The sequence below is a fragment of the Gracilinanus agilis genome, chromosome 4 (genome assembly GCF_016433145.1).
Source record: "Gracilinanus agilis isolate LMUSP501 chromosome 4, AgileGrace, whole genome shotgun sequence".
In the NCBI taxonomy this organism is placed as follows: Eukaryota; Metazoa; Chordata; class Mammalia; order Didelphimorphia; family Didelphidae; genus Gracilinanus; species Gracilinanus agilis.
Window position 1 is genome coordinate 344481054 of NC_058133.1, and position 13538 is coordinate 344494591.

Consider the following 13538-nt stretch of genomic DNA (forward strand, 5'->3'; position numbering starts at 1 on the left):
GGGGGGGTTGTTGTTACTTATTTATAGGGAAGACAAATTATAGATGTATTTTAAAAATAATTTTTGAATTTAAGAAAAAAATTATTAAAATGTTAAAAACAAATTTGGAATCTTTACAGAGTAATATGCATGCTTCTTTATTAACATGTTAATTAGTAAGATGATACACAAAATATAAGTAAACTGAAGATAAATTTTATTTTTAAAAATATATCAGAGTAAAGGCAATATATTATCACTTAGCTAAAATAAGAACATTAAATTGTGGAGTGTTCTTTGACAAGACAAAATAAAATGTCATGTTGGACATTCAATTGATTTCCTATTTCTGTTTTGATTACAAGTGAAAATCCCTGTACACAGATATGTTGTTACAAATGGAATTATGGCTTCCATAGTTTCCACAGCTCACAGTACAAGAGGAGCAGAGGCAAAGAAACCAGAATTCTCTGAAGGCTTTTGAGCTTAAACTCCAATTGTAGTAATATTTTTGTCCAAAGATCAAGGTGTTCATCTCTGACTAGAGCCATACCTTTGATATAGTTTATGTCAGAAAGAAAAGAAATGAAAATCTATGTCTCATCTTGAATGTCATCAAGATAAGAATAACTTCTAAAAGAAGTCTGAAGTATTTCCAGGTGTTCATAGACATCTCTTCATTTCAAATATCTTGACAGAGAATTTTGTACCTCAGCTTCATCTTGGCAAAACACTTCCTTGAATGTTTGCTACTCTCTTCTTCCATATCAGTAGCTTTTCCAAGAAAGCTTGTGAATTTGTAATATCATCTACTCTGAAGATTTCAGAATCTTGGATTGAAAGATTTATTTTATTCATATTTTCTCTCATTAACAGAAACGTCTGCCTTTAGTTAATTAAACAGGAACTTTGACTTGTCTTTCTGAAAGTCAATGAAATTTATTTGTTTAGTATAGAAGTGATACATTTTTGTTCCCACTTCCTAACTAAATCTTAAAATTTGATTTTTTTAAAATATCTGCTTCTGATAAAGTTGTGGAGTTTTATGACTGTCGATAAAACCTTTTTTGGTATTGTTGGAAGAGTATTGTTTTCAGGGCATGTCTTTTGTAAAAAGCAGAGTGACAGTGACATGAGGAACTTCCTCTTTCACTAAAGTAGCAAAATCAGATATATCACTAAGCGTCTCACAAGCTCTGTCTGTGCAGAGTACAAATCTTTTCTTTCCAAGCAAGTATTATAACAAAAAACCCTTAACATTTCCAAATGAAATAAATTTACAAAAGAATTTGACAAAAATTGTAATTTTAGAAGGGACTCACAAAGTAAGAATTTTCCTTTGGTGGCTTTAGCATGCCTATTATAAATAAAAACATTTGTCTAAATTGAGATGTCTATAGCTTCATCTAGTTGTATATTGAAGGGGGGAATATCTGGGCTGCTTCAAAATATACATACATACCTACACATCTATGTATCTATATATGTATCTATACATACACACATCTACTTGACAATGAAACCTCTTTCATTTTTCCCATGTTTTAACTTAACAATCAACTTGATCATTTCTAATACTGTGGGACTTCTTTTGTTTAGAAATCCAGTAAGTAACTTTGTGGGAGACTTTGAAGAAAATGTTTTTGTGAAATAAAAAAAATCCAAATTTTAGAAGTGTTTCAACTCTTTCAAGTTGACATTTCTTTGCAAAAAAAATAATTTACAGTTTTATATTCTTTTTAGGTTGGACAGATTGCACAAAATTCAGATAGTCTTCATTATGCTTTCTTTCCTTTGACATTTCAACTTAAATTGAGTCTATAAAAATATAAAACAATTTGATTCATTGATATTTTAAATGATTTTAATAAATCTGCATGGAAATAATGCATTTAATGTTAAGTAAAGTATAATGCTGTTAAAGAAATTTCTATGACAAGTAAAATTAAGGCAGGTTTTACAATTAATCCAGTTTTAATACATTGCATGAATTTTAGCTCTCCTGCAGACATGTAGTACAGCAGGAGCTCAGAAATTGTGTTCTTCCTAGAATTCAGGAAGCTGCATGTGGAGTTAAATAGCTTTCTGTGACTTTCTAGAAAGAATGGGTCTCATTTCTAATGTTCAGTTTTCACTGAGGTTATTTTTAAAATTCGTCTTTTCATGGATACCATTTCTATAACATACCTTATGAACATGCCTTCCTTTCATAATATAGACCATGTACAAAAAGGAAGGATGAAGAGAAAAATGAATAAGAAGTCTACTCACAGAATTTGCATATGCTATGCACATATATACAGCACATCAATAAGTTACTTTAAATAATACACTTAAATAACTGACAGTTATCTCAACTGTCAGATTTGTGTATAACCTGTCTATCTCCCTAAAATGTTAGAAAAGGCCAGACTGGTCCAAATTACAGAGAGTTAAAAATTCTTAAGCAATGAAAAAAGTTTATCTCTTTCTTCAATGAATTCAATAATAGATGTTTGACTCATCAATGCAAGAAGATATAACTTCCCCATTTGGTATCTTATTCATCAGCTAGTAGGCTCAGTTGCCCAATAGTTGGTCAGCTATTCACATGAGTGTCCATAAATAGAAAAACTGCTATCTAATGGCACATTTAATAACTATACTGATTTTGAAGTAGTAATATACTTAGTAAATATTTTCAGATATCTGTAACTGAATGTGATATGAAAATTCTGTCATTTCTACTTCTGGCAGTCACAGGCACTAATGACTTCTTTGTAATTTATGGTCTTAGAGAGTTCACTGGGACTCCAAGAGGTTAACTCCCATTCTTGTCTATGGTCCTATAACTAGTATGTGTCTGAGGCAGGATTTGAACCCAGGTCTTGACTCCAAGGTACTCAACCTCGTTACCTCTCAGCCATTGGTCTTATATAATTCAACATCATCATCATCATCGCATCCTAGTAAAAGTTATTTGTAATTTATCCTTGTCCCTTTAAATATTTTGGAATTGGATATAGTGTTTGTTGTAATAGTGCTAAAATCTCGGTTTCAGGAAACTGAACAGAAAGGAATCTTTCACTCAGAAAGATTCCTAAATCAGTGTACTTATGATGATTCCCAAATTGGCATATGATTAAAAGTTAGTAAAGTGTTGAAACTTTTTAGTTGCATATTTCTTAATGAAAAGAACCAAATGGAGCAACTGGATTCTCCCATCTATCCTTTTGTTTTTATATGACTTTAGAAAGTATATTTTCCTTTATTTTGGTAGCCAAAGACATTGATGGGTGCATTTTTGTAAACACTTAGCTTTTGCAAATATAGTCAAACTTCCCATGGCCTGCTCTTCCCCTTACCGTCTCGGGTGAGAATCTTCCCTTCATTTTTTATGACAAAAATGAGGTTATTCACCATAAATTCCATCTTCTCCCTTCCTTCCTTATCTCTTGTCACTCAGGTACCTTCTGTCACTAGCTTTTCCTTGTATCACATGATGACGTCACCTATTCCTTACCAAAGCTACTTCCTCTCTTTGTTCAAGTCATCCCATTCCATCCCGTCTTCTCCAGCAGATTGCCTCTTCTGTCATCTTCACTCATCTCCACTCTTTCACTTATTTTCAATTTCTCCCTGTTGACTGGCTCCTCCTTTATTTCCCACAAACATGCCCATGTCTCCCTCCCTTGAACCTTCCATCTATACCAGTGATGGGCAAACTACAGCCCGCGGGCCAGATGCGGCCCCTTGAAATGTTCTATCAGGCCAGGCGACATTATTCCTAATCTGATTAATACAATGAGTAGGATACAATACAATGAAACTTCAAAAGAGTTGCCTTAGAAACAGACTGACAGATGAGCATTTCCTTTCCTTTGGCCCCCTCTTTAGAAAGTTTGCCCATCACTGATCTACACTATTGTCCTATATCTCTTCAGCCTTTTGTGGCTAAGCTTCCTGAAAAGACTGCCTATAGGAAATGTCTCCACTTTCTATTCTGTTTCTTGTGGAGTGATGTGTGTGTCTTCTCCACACACATACATACACACACACACACACACACATACACACACACACACATTATAATCAGGTGGAATTTATACCACAATGCAGGAATGCAGGTCTGGTTCAATATCAGGGAAATCATTAATATAAATGACCATATCAATAACAAAAACAACAAAAATCATATAATTCTCTCAATCAATACAGAAAAGGGTTTTACAAAATATAACACCCTTTACTACTCAGTACACTTTAATACACAAGAATATATGGAATCTTTCTTAAAATTGATAAGTAGTATCTATCTAAAATCAAAAACAAGCATTTTGTGTAATGGGGATACATGAAAAGCCTTCCCAGTAAGAAGAGAGGATGCCCATTATATCCAATATTTTTCAATATTGTATTAGAAATATAAGCAATGATCAAACAAAACTATCACTCTTTGCAGATGATATTATAGTATACTTAAAGAATCCTAGAGAGTCAATCCCAACCCCAAAACAGTATTTGAAATAATTAACTTTAACAAAGTTGCATGATTTAAAATAAACCCACATAAATCATTAACATTCTATATATTACCAACAAAACAGAGCAAGAAAACATAGGAGAAATTCCACTCAAAATAACTCCATACCTTATAAAATACTTGGAAGTCTACTCACCAAGACAAACCCATTGGTTATATAAAGACAATTATAAAACATTTTCCACACAAAAAAGACAGATCTAAGCTTTTGTAGAAATATGTCTCAGCCACTTCCCAGCTGTGTGACTCAGCCACTTCCCAGCTGTGTGACCCTAGGCAAGTCACTTGACCCCCATTGCCCACCCTTACCACTCTTCCACCTATGAGACAATACACCGAAGTACAAGGGTTTAAAAAAAAAAAAGAAATATGAATTCCTTATGATTAAGACAAAATAGAATAATGGATCGGTGGAATAGATTAGATACACAACACGCAGTAGTAATCTAGTCTTTCATAAACCCTAAGGTCCAAGCTTTGGCAAAAAAAAAAAAAAATCTCAGCATTGACAAAAATTATTTTTTTTAAATGAATTAGATATAGATCAACATTTCATGCTACACAGCAAAAAAAAAAATCAAAATTGATAAACGATTTAGCCATAATGGGTGATATTATAAATCAAGCCAAGGAGCATAAAAAAATATGGCTGTCAGATCTGCGAATGAGAGAAGAGCTTATGGCAAATCATGAAATAAAGTTAATTATAGGTAAAATGGAGAATGATTTGGAGTGGGGAAAAGGAAGGCAAAATCCACCATTAGGCTACTGCAGAAATCAAGGACTAAGATGACGAGGGTCTTTACCAGAGTAATGAAAGTGTCAGAGGAGAAAAGTAAGTATGTTGGAAAGAGGGTGCAAAGGTGAAATTGGTGGGTCTTGGCAAGAGTTGGAAATGAAGAGTCAGAGATAGTGAGGAATCGAGGATGACTCTTGGGTTGAGAAGATAAGTTGTCTTTAGTAACAAGAGATAGTTTCTTCTGGATTGAGCCACAAAAGGAGCAATATGAAGGACAATGAGCATGTCACATATAAGAAATATCACTGATGCAAATATAAACTTCATAATGTCTCTTTCAAGGATGAAAGCTGACGTGGTAATCACCAGATCTAGACTGGTCTATTAAAAGCAAAGACTTCTATCATAGGTCTTGGCAAAAAAACACACAAGTTTCTGATTTATTCCACAAGAGAGACTCCTGCTGGAACTGGTGGATTTGACCTAAAATGAGCTTCTGAAAACCTTGAATTCATGTCAGAAATCTTCAAAGTCTATTATCAGAGAATAATTGACATTTAAGTAGGATGGTCCCCACAGGCAGCCCAGTTAGTCAGGAGAATTAGGAAAACTACTTTAGTGTGTTTAAAATGTAATTACCATGTTTGAAACAAACTATATTTAACTGTTATCTGGCTCACATCCTTCAGTGCTTAGGGATTAGGATTCCAATAGCCTTGTCTAGTTTCTCTTTAGATCATATAAATCTTTTACCTTTTGCTAAAAATTTCCATAGAATGGAAAAGTTATGAATATGGAAACAATTTTGAGACTCTGAGAAACAGCAGAGTTTAGTGGATGATGTAACTGGACTTGGAGTCAGGAAGATCTGGTTGCAAATTTCACTCCAGCCATTACCTGTGTGACCCTGGGCAAATCATTTAATTCCTGTGGGCCCCATTTTCTCATGTGTCAAATAAGGGAACTTGGACAATGGTATGGTTTCATGTCCATTTTAGTTCTATATTTATTATACTGTGATGCTATAGATATGCCTATTTCAGATGCCAGTTTCCTGATACTTAGGTATGAGAAATTTTCCAATCTTGTCTCTACAAAGAATTCTGTGTCACTACTTAAAAATCTCATTCAGTTTAAAGAACCAGGATTTTTCGAAACAATAGAATTGTTACTAGAAAGTTCCACTCTATATAAGGAGCTAAAATGTCATAAGAAAAAGCTATAGTCAATACATTAATATATAGGTTATGGAGAGGTGACTCATGGTTCCGGGTTAAGATGGCGGCAGAGTAAAAAGCAGCTCTTAACCTCTCCTGACCGAAACATACAGGACTTCTCAAGGAGACATAAAAACAAACCCAGTCAAACTGAGGGACCCTACAACAGGGTGCAGTGTGGAAGGTACGTGGAATTGGGGCATTTCCATGCTATAAAGGGGCGAAACAGCTCTCACTAAATCATGGGCTGAGTAACCACCCCCCCACCACACACACACCACCTACAACACCAAAGCCAGGTCAAAAGAAATAGAGCAAGTTTGGGGCACCCATCGAGTCACTGGCAGCTCCAGGGCCTGTTCCTGAGAGAAGCAAGATTTAGGACCCCAAAAAGCTAAAGAACGAGCACGGACTTTGAGCAAGGACACAGAGCGCAGGCGCGGGCAGAGGCAAGGGTGGAGGCAGACACAGGGGAGAGCTAAGGCTCTGAAACCTTGAGTGGGGAACCAGTGCAGACGGGTATACAACTGTGGAGACAGCGCCCTGAGACTTGTATAGGAACCTCCGGCAGAGGATCAAGCAAGGGGGTCCACCAGGGGGCTTGACCTTGAGAAAAACCAGACCTCAGACCTCAGGACCCAAAAGACCGCAGACAGATCCTCAGAGCGAGGATAAACCTGAGAACAGGCTGGGCTAACGATGGCTACCCAGAATCAGGAAGTTCAGAAGAGAAAGATTAACAACAAGAAGAAGAAATCTTTAACACTTGAAAACTTTTACACAGAGAAAATCCAGTCAACCGAGCAAACAGAGGAGGAGAACAAACAAGCATCCGGACCCTCCCAAAATAATGAAAACTGGTCACAAGCTCTTGAAGAGTTCAAAACTGAGATGATGAGAAAGTTGGAAAAGATTTGGCTAGAGAAATGGGAAATAGCTCAAAAGGAAATCAGGCAAGAAAATAACGGTATAAAAGGCAGAATTTTGCAATTGGAAAGTGAGGCAAGTCAACTGAAGACCAGAAATGACCAGATTGAAAAGGAAAACCAGTCCCTAAAGGCTAGAATTGAGCAATTAGAAGCTAATGATCTCTCAAGACAACAAGAACAAATAAAACAAAGTCAAAAGACTGAAAAAATAGAAGGAAACATGAAATATCTCAATGAGAAAGTGACAGACCAAGAAAACCAGTCTAGAAGAGACAATTTGAGAATCATTGGTCTCCCTGAAAAAGGAGAAATTAATAGAAACTTGGACTCCATACTAAAAGAAATTATTCAGCAAAATTGCCCTGAAGTCCTACAACAAGAGGGCAATATAGACATTGAAAGGATCCACAGATCACCCTCTACACTCCATCCAGATAAGACAATGCCCAGGAATATAATAGCGAAATTCAAGAGCTTCCAAGTAAAAGAAAAAATCTTACAAGAAGCCAGAAAGAGACAATTCAAATATCAAGGAGCACCAATCAGGATCACACAGGATCTGGCAGCCTCCACGCTAAAAGACCGCAAGGCTTAGAATACGATATTCAGAAAGGCAAGAGAGCTGGGCCTTCAGCCACACATCAACTACCCATCAAAATTGACTATATACTTCCAGGGGAAAGTATGGACATTCAACAAAATTGAAGATTTCCAAGTATTTGCACAGAAAAGACCAGGGCTAAATGGAAAGTTTGATATCCAACCACAAAAATCGATAAAAAGGTAAATATGAAACAGAGGGGAAAGAAAGAAAACTCATAACTTTTTAAATTTGCCTTTTTAAGGGCCTCAGTAAGATCTAATTATCTGTATTCCTATGTGCATAAATGCTATGTATAATTCTCTGTAGTGAACTCTATTCACTATTAAGAATTCACTAATATAGTGGTCAGAAGAATGATTTATGGGGAGAGGGTGGAGTGCTGAATAGTCTGAGAAGATATGGGGGTGGGAAAGAGGAGGGTGAATGGAGGGGGACAACAGGAGAAACTTGAGAGAATAAGAAAAATAGGATATTCTACTAAAGAAAAAGAGGACATGGGATGGGAAGGGGATAAATAGTATTATAAGAAGGAGAGGAAGAGAGCATCAAGAGGTAATTTTTAAACCTTACTCTCAGGGTAATCAACTCGGAGAGGGAAGAGTAGCTATACTATCCATTGGGATATAAAACTCTTATCTAACCCTACTGAGAAAGACAGAAGGGATAAACCAAGGGGAGCAGGGGAGTGGGGAAGTAAAAAAAGGGAGGGGAGAAGAAGGGGGAGGGAATTTATTAGGCCTTCAAAAACAAAAAGAGGGGAAAAACAAGGGAGGGGGTAGAAAGGGAAGTCAATCAAGTGAGGGGATAAGAGATACCGGCTCAATAGCAAACCACTTGTTAAAAGGAAATAGTTTAAGAAGAAGGGGTAGGAATAGGGGAGAATATGAAAATGTCAGCAAATGCACAGCTGATAATTATAAAGTTGAATGTGAATGGGATGAACTCTCACATAAAACAGAAGCAAATAGCAGAGTGGATCAGAAATCAAAATCCCACCATATGTTGTCTACAAGAAACACAAATGAGGCACGTGGACATAAACAAGTTTAAGGTTCAGGTCTTGAACAAAATCTTTTGGGCATCAAATGAGAAAAAGAAGGCAGGAGTGGCTATTGTGATTTCTGACAAAGCCAAAGTAAAAATAGATATGATTAAAAAAGACAGGGAAGGTCATTACATCCTGATTAAAGGCAGTAAAAACAATGAGGAAATAACACTGCTCAATATGTATGCACCAAGTGGCATAGCATCGAAATTCATAAAAGAGAAACTGGCAGAGCTCAAGAAGGAAATAGATAGTAAAACCATAATAGTGGGAGATCTAAATATTCCTCTTTCAGATCTAGATAAATCAAACCAAAAATAAATTAGAAAAAGGCAAAAGAAGTGAATGAAGTCCTAGAAAAATTAGATTTAATTGATATGTGGAGAAAAATAAATAGGGACAAAAAGGAATACATCTTCTTTTCAGCTGCACATGGTACATTCACAAAGACTGACCATGTAATAGGGCATAGAAACATTGCAAACAAATGCAAAAGAGCAGAAATAATAAATGTAATATTCTCAGATGATAATGCAATAAAAATAATAATTAGTAAGGGCAACTGGACAGACAAATCAAAAACTAATTGGAAATTAAATAATATGATTCTCCAAAACCAATCTGTCAAAGAAGAAATCATAGAAACAATCAACAATTTCATTGAAGAGAATGACAATGATGAGACATCCTATCAAACTCTGTGGGATGCAGCCAAGGCAGTACTCAGGGGGAAATGTATATCCTTGAGTGCATATATTAACAAATTAAGGAGGGCAGAGATTAATGAATTGGGCATGCAACTCAAAAAATTAGAAAGCGAGCAAATTAAAAATCCCCAGATGAAAACTAAATTAGAAATACTAAAAATTAAGGGAGAAATCAATAAAATCGAAAGTAAAAGAACTATTGAATTTATAAATAAGACTAGAAGCTGGTACTTTGAAAAAAACAGATAAAATAGACAAAGTACTGGTCAATATAATAAGAAAAAGGAAAGAAGAAAACCAAATTGACAGTATCAAAGATGAAAAGGGAGACCTCACCTATAATGAAGGGGAAATTAAGGTAATCATTCAAAACTAGTTCGCCCAATTATGTGGCAATAAATAAAACAATTTAGGAGATATGGATGAATTTTACAAAAATATAAACTGCCTAGATTAACAGCAGAAGAAATAGAATACCTAAATAATCCTATATCAGAAAAAGAATTTGAACAAGCCATCAAAGAACTCCCTAAGAAAAAATCTCCAAGGCCTGATGGATTCACAAGTGAATTCTATCAGATATTCAAAGAGCAACTAATCCCAATAGTATACAAATTATTTGATATGATAAGCAAAGAAGGAGTCCTACCAAATTCCTTTTATGACACAAATATGGTACTGATTGCAAAGCCAGGGAGATCAAAAACAGAGAAAGAAAACTATAGACCAATCTCCCTAATGAATATACATGCAAAAATCTTAAATAGAATACTAGCAAAGAGACTCCAGCATGTAATTAAGATCATCCACCATGATCAGGTGGGATTTATACCAGGAATGCAAGGATGGTTCAACATTAGGAAAAGCATCCACATAATTGACCATATCAACAGTCTATCAAACAAAAATCACATGATTATCTCAATAGATGCTGAAAAAGCCTTTGACAAAATACACCACCCATTCTTATTGAAAACACTGAAAAGTATAGGAATAGAAGGACCTTTCCTAAAAATAATAAACAGTATATACCTAAAACCATCAACAAGCATTATATGCAATGGGGATAAATTAGAAGCCTTCCCAATAAGATCAGGTGTGAAACAAGGATATCCATTATCACCTCTGTTATTCAACATAGTACTAGAAACACTAGCAGTTGCAATTAGAGAAGAAAAAGAAATTGAAGTTATCAAAATAGGCAACGAGGAGACTAAGCTATCACTCTTTGCAGATGATATGATGGTCTACTTAAAAAATCCTAAAGAATCAACTAAGAAGCTTGTAGAAATAATCAACAACTTTAGCAAAGTTGCAGGATACAAAATAAATGCACATAAATCATCAGCATTTCTATACATTTCCAACTCATTAGAGCAGCAAGAGGTAGAAAGAGAAACACCATTTAAAATCACCCTAGACAATATAAAATACTTAGAAATCTATGTACCAAAACAAACACAGCAATTATATGAAAACAACTACAAAACACTTTCCAAACAAATAAAACTGGATCTAAACAATTGGAAAGCCATTGATTGCTCATGGGTAGGTCGAGCTAACATAATAAAAATGACAATTCTACCCAAATTAATTTACCTATTTAGCGCCATACCTATCAAGCTACCAAAAAACTTCTTTACTGAATTAGAAAAAAACTATAACAAATTTCATTTGGAATAACAAAAGATCAAGAATATCAAGGGAAATAATGAAAAAAAAATGTGAAGGAAGGGGGCCTAGCAGTACCAGATATTAAACTATACTATAAAGCAGCAGTCATCAAAACAATATGGTACTGGCTAAGAGACAGCAGGGAGGATTAGTGGAATAGACTTGGGGTAAATGACATCAGCAAGACAGTATATGATAAACCCAAAGAGCCCAACTTTTGGGACATGAATACAGTATTTGACAAAAACTGCTGGGAAAATTGGAAAACAATATGGGGGAGATTAGGTTTAGATCAACATCTCACACCCTACACCAAGATAAATTCAGAATGGGTGAATGACTTGAATATAAAGAGGGAAACTTTAAATAAGTTAAGTGAACACAAAATAGTATACCTGTCAGATCTCTGGGAAAGGAAAGATTTTAAAACCAAGCAAGAGTTAGAGAAAATTACAAAATGTAAATTAAATGGTTTTGATTATATTAAACTAAAAATCTTTTGTACAAACAAAAACAATGTAGTCAAAATCAGAAGGGAAACAACAAATTGGGAAAAAAATCTTTATAACAAAAAAACTCTAACAGGGGACTAATCACTCAAATATACAAGGAGTTAAATCAATTGTATAAAAAACCAAGCCATTCCCCAATTGATAAATGGGCAAGAGACATGAATAGGCAATTTTCAGGTAAAGAAATCAAAAGTATCAATAAGCACATGAGAAAGTGCTCTAAATCTCTAATAATTAGAGAAATGCAAATCAAAACAACTCTGAGGTATCAACTCACACCTAGCAGATTGGCTAAAATGAAAGAAGCGGAGAGTAATGAATGTTGGAGGGGATGTGGCACAATTGGGGCATTAATGCATTGCTGGTGGAGTTGTGAACTGATCCAACCATTCTGGCTGGCAATATGGAACTATGCTCAAAGGGCTATAAAAGAATGCCTGCCCTTTGATCCAGCTATACCATTGTTGGGTTTGTACCCCAAAGAGATCATAGATAAACAAACTTGTATGAAAATATTTATAGCTGCACTTTTTGTGGTGGCAAAAAACTGGAAAAGGAGGGTATGCCCTTCAATTGGGGAATGGCTGAACAAATTATGGTATATGCTTATGATGGAATACTATTGTGCTAAAAGGAATAACAAACTGGAGAAGTTCCAGGTGAACTGGTAAGATCTCCAGGAACTAATGCAGAGTGAAAGGAGCAGAGCCAGAAGAACACTGGACACAGGGACTGATATACTGTGGTAAAATTGAATGTAATGGACCTCTGTACCAGCAGCAATACAATGACCCAGGACAATTCTGAGGGATTTATGGTAAAGAACGCTACCCACATTCAAAGGAAGGACTGCAGGAGATGAAACATTTAAGAAAAACGGCTGGTTGAACGCATGGGTCGGGGTGGACATGATTGAGGATGTAGACTCGAAACTACCACACCAATGCAATTACCAACAATTTTGAAATAGGTCTTGATCAAGGACACATGACAAAACCAGTGGAAATGTGTGTCGGCCATAGGTGGGGAGATTGCGCGGGGTTAAGGGGAAAGTTGGAGCATGAATCATGTAACTATGTTAAAAATGAATATTAATAAATGTTTAAAATTAAAAAAATATATATATATATAGGTTATGGTTACAGTTTGTAAACAGTGATATCTGCAGCAGAAGTAGGATTAAAACCAGGAATCATAAAATCCAAAGAGGCTATTGAGAGTCCACTCATTAGGCTATTTCAGGATAGTATCGAGGTAGGCAATAAGGTGTCCTGAAAGTCAGAATCCTTTTAATTTAGCGCCCTCACTCCTTATTCTGCAGACACTGGTCGTTTATATGCCATTTTCTGATGATGATACCCCTGAGGTTTCAGTTTCATGTCTTTAGGTATAGAGTTCCTAAAAATCCCAGCCCCAGTTTCATTTAGCAAAGCTAGCTATAAACATTCTCTCACTTAACCTCTCACTGTGCTAGGCCACTGTAAATTGCAGAGATGGTGCCATCATACTTTGTTAGAGGACGTTTCATCACCAACGAGGTCTTGACACAAGTGAAAGAACACAACCAATCTTCATCCAAATTTATATCTACTCTTAACTCTACTTCCCTC

General features: G+C 35.5%; 1 non-coding gene across 1 annotated transcript; it reads left to right on the plus strand.

Annotated features, from left to right (window-relative positions):
* The first annotated feature begins 5955 nt into the window (after positions 1-5955).
* Positions 5956-6071, plus strand: LOC123248072. The gene has a single exon (XR_006506178.1). It is a non-coding gene; the product is annotated as a U5 spliceosomal RNA (small nuclear RNA).
* The last annotated feature ends 7467 nt before the right edge of the window (positions 6072-13538 follow it).